Raw genomic sequence first — 11,510 nt, 5'->3', positions numbered from 1 at the left:
GGAAAGGGAAAGACAGGGAAGGGAAGGGAAAAAGAAAGCAAAAAGGAATGAAAGAAAGAGAAGGAAGGAAGGAAAGAAAGAAAGAAAGAAAGAAGAAACAAAGAAACAAAGAAAGAAAAGAAAGAGGAACAGAGAAACAAAGAAAGACAGAAAGAAGAGAAAGAAAGAGAGAAAGAAAGAAAGAGAAAGAAAGAAAGAGAAAGAAATGAAGGAAGGAAGGAAGAAAGAGGAAAAAAGAAAAGAAAAGAAAAAACAGAAGGAGGGAGGGAGGGAATGAGGGAGAAAGGAAGGGAGGAAGAAAGGAAGGAAGCAAGGAAGGAAGGGGGGGAGGGAGAGAGGGAGGGAGGGAGGGAAGGAAGGAGAAAGAAAGAAAAAAAGATTTTAAAGCTAAATTTGTTCTAATTTTGTCATTTGACAATAGAGAAATGATTTCTACTGAAGTGCAGAAATGAACCTGAGGCTAAAGTCTAGATTTGCTTAGTGATATAAGATGTGCAGTTGACTTTTGATTAATCCAGTCATATAAACATTCTGTAAGTGCTGGGAGTGTTTTGTACCAAGTCCTTTCATGTAGTGAGGAGGTGGACACCTAAACAGAGTCTCCAAAGTCAGGTGCAGGTGGGGTATGAGAGTTTAAATCGTGGTTTCCTCACAAGAATGGCAGAGACAAGCTACTTTCCCCCAGGAGTCCTCAGCCTGGGCAGTGATACTATCAGCCGGCCAGCCCTTGGGGTTCTGGGAAACCCCCATTTATAGCTGTGTGGGCTTCTGCCTTATATCTAACTGCTATGTAATTTTTTACCTTTTGCTATTAAATTAAGTTTGTAACTTCTTCTAACTGTACCTGTCCATTAGTCACATTGCTGTTCCTTTGTGATAACATGTCTGGTGGTTTAGACCACAGTTGGAAAAAGACTTTCAGATGATTAAGTCTGAGGTCAGGGATTTTTGCAGAAGTTCCCTTTCGTTCTGGCTCTTTAGGCCACATGCTAGAGATGATTTCTATAGTCAGTCTATTAGAAATTCACAAGCACACAAGGAATGGGCTTCTTCATTCTTTTCCTTTCAGAAAGGCAGATATTTATTGAATAAGCCAGCTGGCTCCACCGACCCTCACTGTATTAACCCTGATGGCACTATAAAATGAAATTTACAGAATAAGTCAGTTCATGTGACCAGCAAGTTCAGAAAACATCTGGATGGGTCTGACATGAAGCATAGTAACACAGTCACCTCATTCCAGCACTGCTTTCGGAAGTTCTCTCTCAGACTGGAGGCTTGCCAAGAGTTGTGAGTCCAATTTTCCACCTTGACGTATTACAAATTATCATGGTTGATACTGAAAATTATTACAGTTTTTGGCTGTATGCCAATGTAATTTCCTAGGAATTGAACAAAATGGTTCTTACAGCATTAAAAGGCCTATATTTTTTTCTGTGGGTAAAAAAAGCCAAATTACTCCTCCCAGCCCTCATTGTATGGAGCTCATACTATTGGCATTGTGACCCCAGTTAATTCATAAAAGCAGCACCATTTCATTTCTACCACCGTATTTCAGAAAATGATTCTGTAGAATGGTGTCCCCCATGCATGGAGCCTCAAACATCTGAGAGTAATTCAAAAGCTATTGGGCCCTAAACACTGAAGTTGCATCTATAAACTGAGATATTGAAAACTTAAATAAATACATTTTGGGAGGATGTATCCCCTAATAGGCTAGGATTGTGTATAAGTGTCCCAGATAATTCAGTCACTATTAATCAGGACATAATGAATATAAAATAGCCAGTCCTCATAAAGACTCACACCTTGAGAGGGACTTATTTGTGTGCTTCAATTGAACGGTGGAGGTTTGAGACGCACATGAAAGTGTATCTTGCTTACATGATACTGAATTGCTGGTAGCATATTGCTAGGGTTTACCTCTCCCTTTGACTCCACTTACAAGAGCAAATGACTTGCCTTGCTAAGAGTTAAGGCAAGGAATGTGAAACACATAAACAAAAATAGAGCTCAGAAGGGAACTTGATAAAAGGAAGTGATGAAACTCAGGAAATTCAAAGATGGAGGCATGTGGAGTCAGGAACGTTCAGCAAGTAAATGAGCGACAGGCCGATTTAAAACAACTCCCATTGGAAGGGAATTCTTGGAGGAGTCAAATAACACCTTAACAAAAAAGCACTGTGGGAATTCAATTAAATCACAAGATGATTTTGGAAATTAAAGTAAAAGAATTTTCAGATTTAGGAGTGCAATCATCAAACTCCAAGGAGAATATCCTCTGCACCCTACATCATGACCAGGCAGATGTAAAGTCTTCTCTAAATACAAAGCAAAGGCCGAGTGTGGTGGCTCATGCCCATAATCCCAGCACTTTAGGAGCCTGAGGCAGGTGGATCCTTCAAGTCTAGGAGTTCAAGATAAGCCTGGGCAACATAGTGGAATCTCATCTCTGCAAAATATACAAAAATTAACTGGGTATGGTGGTGCACACCTGCAGTCCCAGCTACTTGGGAGGCTGAGGTGGGAGGATCGCTTGAGCCCAGGAGGCAGAAGTAGCAGTGAGTGATGATCATGCCACTGCATTCCAGCCTGGACAACAGAGTGAGACTGTCTCAAAAATAAATAAATAAATACATAAATACAGACCAAAAATTACAAAGAGTTGAAAATCATAATGGAAAAGAAAGATGCTCAAAGGAGAGAGTCCAGAGACTTAACAGGGAAAAATACAAATTTCAGGTGGTAAAAAAACAAGTGATGAAGAAGAGTAATGATCAAATAATAGAAACAAAGATCTCATTTGAAGATTAAAAGAATCCCTTAAATCAAGAAAGATAGAAGAAATGAGACACACATATGAGCATATTCTCATAAAATCCTCATATTCCAAAGAGCAAGAATCATTCCAAAAAATGGTTTAAACCCAGGAATGCCTGGAGACTGGATTTTTTTTTTTATTAAAACAACCACACACTGAATACTCAAGAATGTGCTGGTATTGTTGGTACCTGTTGGTTGTCTTTGGAGTACATAATCAGATCTCAAGAATGGTTTGGAAGAACCAGAAGGGCATTTAAAAAACCTAAGAAAGGCAAAAGTGGGTTTCTTGTGCCCGGTGGATTGCCCCTCCATGAGGGCAGGGCCTTCAGCACTGGGCACATCTGTGAGGATTCTGGGGGCTCTGGGATGCTACACATCCTGCTGTGAGGTGACTGCCTCATTTCCTCCCTATGTGGCCAGCTCTGCAGAAAAGTGTTCATGTCTTTTTCGACTTAGGAAACTTCCTATCCCATCATGGTATTCACTGGGATTTTCCAGACATTGATCACCATCCTAACATGACACACACAATTAAAAATAAAGTCTTCCAAGCTTCCAATCAGAAAGAATGTTATTACAAAGACAAAGAATTAGACTTATTTCAGATTCTCATCTTAAACTCTAGAAGCTAGACAATGAAGTAGAATATATAGACTAATGGGGAAAAATAATAACACAATTCCAAGGGTCCTATACCCAGCTGGGATGAACAAAAAAAAATATTGCAGGTATGGAAGAATTAGGGATTATACCACTGTATTGGTTAGAGTTCTTAGCTGCAGTTAACAGAGTCTACTCTGGCTAGTTTAAACAGAAAGTTCTAGCGATAGCTGACAGAATCACTGGGAGCTCCAGAGAAATGGATAATAGCATTAGCTCCTGAGAAAAATCCTCTGACCCACACTAAAAAAATGGACCTAATAGGGCCCCCGCAGGGCCATGCTGCTTCTACCTTGATCAGGAACTGCTGCTCCCACAGCCAGCCCCAGAAGAATTCAATGTTCCTGCCACCTTGCTTTTACCAGAGGGTCCCATTTCCTCACATGCTCAGCCACCATCTCACATTGCTCCTTCTTTGTTTCAAGTCTTGCAGAGGTACGATGGCCTGTGTGGTGGACTGGAGCCTAAGATGACAGTGTAAGATTTCTCACTCTAATCCTAGGAGTGTGAGTATGATAAAATATCAAACCCATGATTCTATTACATGACAGAGGGGATTTTTCAGATGTTATTAAGGTTACTCATCAGTTGACTTTGAGTTATTCAAAAGGAAGATGATCTGAGCAGTTTCAAACAAATCACATGAGCCCATTAAAAGCAGAGAGTTTTCTCTGGCTGGTAACATGAGGGCTAGTCAGAGATTTCAAGCAATAGAAGGATTCAACACACTATTGCTGCTTTGGAGATGGAAGAGGTGACATGAGGAGGAATGCAGGCAGCCTCCAGGAGTAGAGTAGCCTTGCCTAACAGATCAAGCCAACAAGAAAGCAGGGACCTCAGTCCTATCATCTTGAGGAAGTGGATCCTGCCAACAATGATGATCTGAATGAACATAGAAGCAGGTTATTCTGTAGACCCTCCTGACAAAGCCTGGCTCTAAAACCTTGATTTGGGCCTTGTAGGACCCTGAGCAGAGAACCCCATCAAGACCTCCCAGCCTTCTGACTTATGGAATCCATGAGATAGTAAATGAGTATTGTCTTAATCCACTACATTTGTGGCCATTTGTTATGCATCCTGAAAAAGTAATTAATCTCAGTAAAACAGGTCACATGTGGAGTCTTAGCTGCACAAAAGCCTGGGAAATGTAATCTTTACCTTCTAGCATCTATTGTGAAGAAGGGATGCCAAAAGGAGAAAGGAGTGAGTGGTGAGTGAGGAAATCTGTGGCAAGTGTAACAATCACCCACGTACCTGTTTAAAATATAAAGAAAAGAGAAAATCAGGAGAAGAAACAGCATCTAAGGGGGTCCATGGAAGCCTCCCAGTATCCTGCACAAGCCAGCATCATGTGGGAAGCACCAAAATCTTTGAGGGCCACTAGAGGAGCATAGACAGGCAGAGAGGGACAGCGTGGTCAGTGAGGATAACACAGAACGCGTGGGCCTGGCACCTGACAACCTGGTAGAACCATGGGCATTGGCAGTAGATGCCCTTCTATACACAAGGTCCAGATGAGACAAGAGACATCTCAGCAGAGACCATGCGGACAGAGAATGATCAGGACCAGACACCCTCTCCCCTGGGTCACATGTGTTCAGCTCTCTGGAACTAACCAGGGGATAAGAGGGGGTAAATCAGAATGACTAAATTATTTACATGAATTTTAAATTGGAAGTGATCTGAGTTTATCCTGAATTAGCAAAATTAAATTTTCCATTATTAAATGTAAATGAGGACTTCAAGAGTTAAGTTTAATCCAGATATGCAAAAATAAAGTTTAATTTTTGCATACCTGAATTTTATGACTATAAAATTTTTATCACTATACAATGATTTGCAAACTTTTTTTAGGCATTTCCTAGTATTTTACCATCTACCTAAAATGAGGAATGAACTAAAAGAGTATAACTGGATTGTAACACTAAGGATAAATGCTTGAGGGGATGGATACCCCATTTTCCAGGATGTAATTATTACACATTGCCTGCCTGTATGAAAACACCTCATGTGCTCCATAAATACCTATTATATACCCACAAAAATTAAAAAAAATATTTTAAAATAAAATTAAAGCAAAAAACAACAAAATAAAAAGAATAATGTAATACTCAAAATCATAATTGTTAATCTATTCTTTAAATTAACATAATTGGCAAATAAATGGTGGAATTCAAAAATCAAAGAATGACTTAAGTAGTTTGCAAAGACCTTGAACTCCTTGGTTGCTTTCTTAGGGCTCTGAGGTCACTTGGTTTTTTTATTCATTTTTAATATAAGTTTGTTTCATGGGGAAATAACATAGTAAAAACTAGTCATTTGTTGTCCACTTACTCTATTCTAGACCTTATGTGTTGTTTTATTTAATCCCTGTGACAAACCTGGTCAGGGAGATATTGCCACCCAAATTTAAAACTGAGCCTCGGAAAGGTTATCTGCCCAAGGTCAAGCAGAACTGATTCTAAAAGCCCATAGTCTTTCCATCACACAGCACTTCCATTGTTTCCATTGGAAGATAATTCCTTTTGATTTAATTCAATTATGATAGGACATTTCCCAAATTATTTGTTCCAATGAGAAGGAAATCAAATTTTTATCCCCAAGCATCCATAGTATTTCAATATCTCAGAGGCTCCTCCATGGCTTGGCCACCAGCTGATTCTGGCTAAGCCATCTCCACTCCCTGGGCCTCCTATTCTTCACCTGCCGAATGAGGATGCTGGATTCTAATACCCCACTGCTTCTCTGATACTCTAGAATTCTAAGACCCCCAAGAGTCTTTGAGAGGCTTCATATTGCCAAGAAAATGGTTCCAACCATATGAACTATTGGCTTATCATGGCCAGTGTCAGGGAGCCTTGATGTTTACCTGGCCACTTACCTATTCCCTGCTCTTCTGCAGTTGCCAAGCTTCAAAAAGCTAAAGAGTGAATGTGTAGATATAATAGAAAGCAGACTTGTTCTGTATTTTTCCAGAAATCAGAATTAAGATAAATGAGTGGAAGTTATCAGAAAACAGACTTCAACTCATCATGAGAAAATACACTCTGTACACTACTAAAAATATTATCAATTACGTACTTCATGTTACTTTGGACCTATTCCTGTGCTAATCACATTTATATATATTTATTCTTTATAACCAACCAATAAATCAGACGCTATCCTTATTTTTAATATAAGGAGATGGAGGCTCAGAGAGGTCAATTTACTTGCCCCAAATTATGTAGCTGAGTGGCAAAACTAGAATTCAGTAGTATCTTAAAAACTTTAAAAAACTTTGATCTAGACCACTGTGCTCTATTGCCTCTATAAAACCATCCAAAAATATCTAGGATTGACTGGGATTCTTAAATCTGCTCCTTGATGTTGTTCATTAGTAGCAGAAAATTTCAGACAATGCCTCTTTTTAAAAATGTTTTTAAAACAAGCTCTGGCAAGTTTTACTAAATAAAAATTTTGCATGGTTTATTTCTCACCAGCCTATTTTGGCATGCTTCTAATGATATCAGAATCATCTAGATCAATGACAGCCACTGTGCATAATCTGTAGTATTTTTCTCATGCCGTGCCCAATTCAATACTGTTTTCACTATAGTGATGGACATTAGTTTTGGCCAACATTGCATAGTTCTCTATTTTGGATTTCCTCAAAGCTGGCCAATTGTTAGTGGGGATGACTAATTTTGCTTTGCCATGTCTGATCATCTTCAGAGTGTGCTTGTACCCCAGTACGTACTTTCCATTTTTCATAACCAGAGTTGATCAATTCCAGAGACTTTGTTATCTTCTTTGTGGCCACCATCTTCCTACCTTAGGTACAAGGTGGCCCCCTAACCAAGAGCAGCCAGTAATACAGCTGGGAAGTGAGAAAGACACCAATAACTCTTGAGATATTATTATTTCCTATCCACTATTTTCCCTCTGGAATCTGACTAAATTTAAGTTAGACTTTCACACTTTAGCCTCTCTAACTTATTTACTGTATATCTTTTTGTCTTCCTATTCTGCATCCTGAATTTCTTCCGATTTAACTTTCAGGCCATCAATTCTCTCTTCAGTTGTGTTGAATTGGCTATTATACACATCCACTCCTCCATTGAGTTTTACATTTTGACTATTGTATTTTTTAACTTCTGGAAGTACTACTTAGTAATTTTTGAAATCTAACTATAGTTTTATCTTTTCAGAGATATCCTTAAACGTATCTTTACTTTTTAAAACATAGTAAATTTATTAGTTTCTTATTACTGTTCTAACTAGCTACCACAAACTCAGTGGCTTAAAACAACATGATTTTATTATCCTACAGTCCTTGAAGTATGGATTTTGAAATCAGTTTCACTGGGCTAAAATCAAGGTATTTGAAGGCTTGCTTTCCTCTGGAGGGTCTAGTGGGGGACTCCATTCCCTTTGCTTTTGCAGATTCCTGAGGCCACCTACATGCCTAGGCTTGTGACCCCTTCCTCCATTTTCAAAGTCAGCAGTGTTACATCTTATCTCCTCTCTGACCTTTTTTTTTACATTCTTTCATTTCTTTCTCTCTGACACTGATCCACTTGCCTCCCTTTTATAAGAACCCCTGTTATTACATTGGACCCACTCAGATATTCCAGAATAAGCCCCCCAGTCTCAAAATCATTAATTTCATCATTTCCACAAAGTCCCTTTTCCCGTGTAAAGTAACATATTCACAGGTTCCAGAGATTAGAATATGGATGTCTTTCAGGGGCCATGATTCAACCCACCACAGTAAACATAGTTACCTTATAGTCCATGTCCAATAATTTCAAGATCTAAAAGTATTCCCATGTTTGTGTCTGTTGTCTGTTTTTCAGATGGTTGTCACACATGCTGCTTGCTTCATTATATGCTGGGTTAAAAAAGGATGTCAAAAAATAACTTACTTAACATTTTTAGTTGTTTTTATTAGGAGTGCTTGCCCTGAAAAATAGCTCACGATAACCAGAAATTAGAAGTTGAGTCTCCCAACAATCATGATAAATGTGTTGCACACTAAGATTATGGCTATCACTGTCCTCATGGTGTTATATACATTATATCTAGAATGAAACCATGGAAGGGACTGCAGCCCTAAGTAGCAAGCTCCCAAACCCAGGACAATTCAAATAGGGATAATGAGAGCTGTTTCACTCGCGTCCGTGTGAAGAGACCACCAAACAGGCTTTGTGTGAGCAATAAAGCTTTTTAATCACCTTGGTGCAGGCAGGCTGAGTCGGAAAAGAGAGTCAGCGAAGGGGAGATAGGGGTGGGGCTGTTTTTATAAGATTTGTGTAGGCAAAGGAAAATTAGAGTCAAAGGGGGGTTGTTCTTCTGGAGGGCAGGAGTAGGGGAGTTTTTGAGCCAGGATGAGCCAGGAGAAGGAATTTCACAAGGTAATGTCATCGGTTAAGGCAAGGACCAGCCCTTTTCACGTCTTTTGTGGTGGAATGTCATCAGTTAAGGCAGGAACAGGCCATTTTCACTTCTTTTGGATTCTTCAGTTACTTCAGGCTATCTGGGCATATACGTGCATGTCACAGGTGATACAATAGCTTAGCCTGTGCTCAGAAGCCTGACAAACTGAAAGGTACATCATGTTTACTGTGGAAGAAACATTTTAAATTTGATGTTATAAATGATAATGAGTCTGTGTAAATACTCTTACAATTATTACTAAAAAGTCTCACGCCCATCACACATTCCTTAAGTCACTTATTGGTCAGCAGGCATTTTATTGGACACTAATTATGTATCCGTTACTCCGCAGTGACTACAAATACAAAGATAAATAGAAGCAATCTCTGACCTTAAGGAGATCACCAATTACTTGGGAAAACACACTGAAACTGTTACAACAGCATGTGATTGTTACAGTGCAGCGATAAAGAAAAGCACACAGGAAGAGGTGCCTCATCAGAATTCTGCTGTGCTGATGTGCTGATTTGGGTTGATTCTCACTTGATTTGGACAAAGGACAAGTTCAGGGCTCTGGGCTACTAAGAATCAATGGCAAGCTTTTGTTCTTGAACCACATCTGTGTGCCCATGGTTTGGCTCATGCCCTTCCATGTTCCAACTGCATGGAAGCTGTCAGCCTCCATTCTACAGTATCAAAGATGGCAGGAGGTGGCAGTCGAGTCATTTACCTGTGCACCTGCTGTGGCTGGCACCCGGGATGGCCACTCTATCTTCTCTGCAGGTCTGTGCCACATGTTAGGCAGTCGTCTAGGGAGAACAACACTTCCTCCAAGGGTTTTTGAGTCTTTGCTCCACAATGTCAGCAGCCCATCTGATTGATATCCTCTTTCTCTTGCCTCCAATCATGTGGTGACATTTTGTTTTCATAGGTCAATCTTAAGCCATGCCAAATGAGGGATGGACCTCTTTGGTGAATAGGATCACTGTTTTTCCCTAGTCTAGCCTTCCCATGGCAGACGGGTTTGTGAAAGGCAGGGATGAGATCAGCATTGAAAGAGATGCCATTCTAGGAATGCAGCAATCATGGCCTAAGGCAATCAAGAGAAGACATGGCTGCAGAATGTATTGCACCACAAAATCTAAGATGGTAAGTTCAAGATGACCAGAAAACATTTTCCTGCACACTGAAGGTGAAACTTGCATTTGTAGTCATCACAAACAAAGCACAGTGACAACCTTTAGGGACCCATAAGAAGCCAATATTCACCAGGGCCATGATGGAGGATGCAGTGTCATGAGTAATGATGCACCCAGCGTGAAATAAATGACATCAGAGAACTCCAGAGGCAAGTTGATCTATAGTTTCAATACTAACAGGTCCTAAAGAGCCGTGGCATTGCCAGCAATAACAGCGTTGCTACTTTTTCCTTAAGATGAGAAATATGAAACAAGCCAGCCAAGGCACATTTTACAATAAAGAACATGACACAATGGCTCCTGAACCAGAGCCAGAAGAGATGGTGTCTGTACACTACAAAGACTCTTCATGTGCCCTAACTGCAGGATTAAGACATAATCCTCTCTTTTCTACCAATGATTCTAAATCTTTGTTGATAAGTCATTAAAAGTTATATGGCCCATGAATCTTATAACACATCTTTACTCAAATTGCTTTTAAACAGGGCCCTCCAAAAACATGTTTGAGATCTAGAAGGGTCCAATTCAGATGAATTCAAACTCTTACCCTGGTCTGAGCCCTGTCTTTTTTGTGGCCCAGGATCCAGCTGTAACTAACTCTTGCTGACTGGTTTCATTAAGATTCGGGAACCGCTGATTCACATCCAAAAGTGCATTCACTGTGATCAAATCCACTGGACAGAAGTCTGTTGATGTGCTAATTAATGAGCACACAGCTCTTTTTTTCAGTTGCATCATCTTTGAGTGATTTTCCAAACATTCCTCTTGATAGCTAATATATCTTTTAATTTTTTTTTCCTTTATGCCAATTAATGAGGTCTTGGTTACAATCTGATTCAAACTGAATTTTCTTCTCCCTTTTGGGGGCTGGATGGAGCCAACAATTCTGAACAGTTTTCTAATGAGGTGATTGGAATATTTAGGGCTTATTTTCATTTTTAGTGGGGGTAGATACACTAAAATACTTTAGATTCCAAAGTATACTCATAGGAATTGAGAACTGGGAGGAATGAATACACTTGATCTCTTGCAAAACATAAAACTGAGAATGGAGACTAGCTACGATAACTCACAGCAAATGCTATTTAAATCCAGCATTTCATTCAAGTCATGTTAATAAGCAGCCATGTGATATAGGACATGTGATTTTTTTTTTTAAAAGTACCTTGTTTGGATGGGTTTTAATTCCAGTTCCACCGCTAACTATCCAAGTGACCTTAACACCTAAGAACATTGAATACTTATCAAGCCTCTGGTATGGGCCAGTCACTGAACAAAGTACTTATTTATGAAACATATCATATTTAATTCTCACATACTAAAAGAGAGAGGCTATTATAATATTTAGCAGCAGAAAATCTGTGTGGGTCTTCAGCAATCTCAATTCTTGCTCCTTAGAAAAAAGAAATT

General features: G+C 39.5%; 1 pseudogene; it reads right to left on the bottom strand.

Annotated features, from left to right (window-relative positions):
• Positions 1-6,951: 6,951 nt before the first annotated feature.
• LOC107976497 (large ribosomal subunit protein eL30-like) lies at positions 6,952-7,288 on the bottom strand (annotated as a pseudogene).
• Between the last annotated feature and the right edge of the window lie 4,222 nt (positions 7,289-11,510).

This window comes from Pan troglodytes, chromosome 7, assembly GCF_028858775.2.
Source record: "Pan troglodytes isolate AG18354 chromosome 7, NHGRI_mPanTro3-v2.0_pri, whole genome shotgun sequence".
In the NCBI taxonomy this organism is placed as follows: Eukaryota; Metazoa; Chordata; class Mammalia; order Primates; family Hominidae; genus Pan; species Pan troglodytes.
This window is presented reverse-complemented; position numbering and strand designations above follow the sequence as displayed.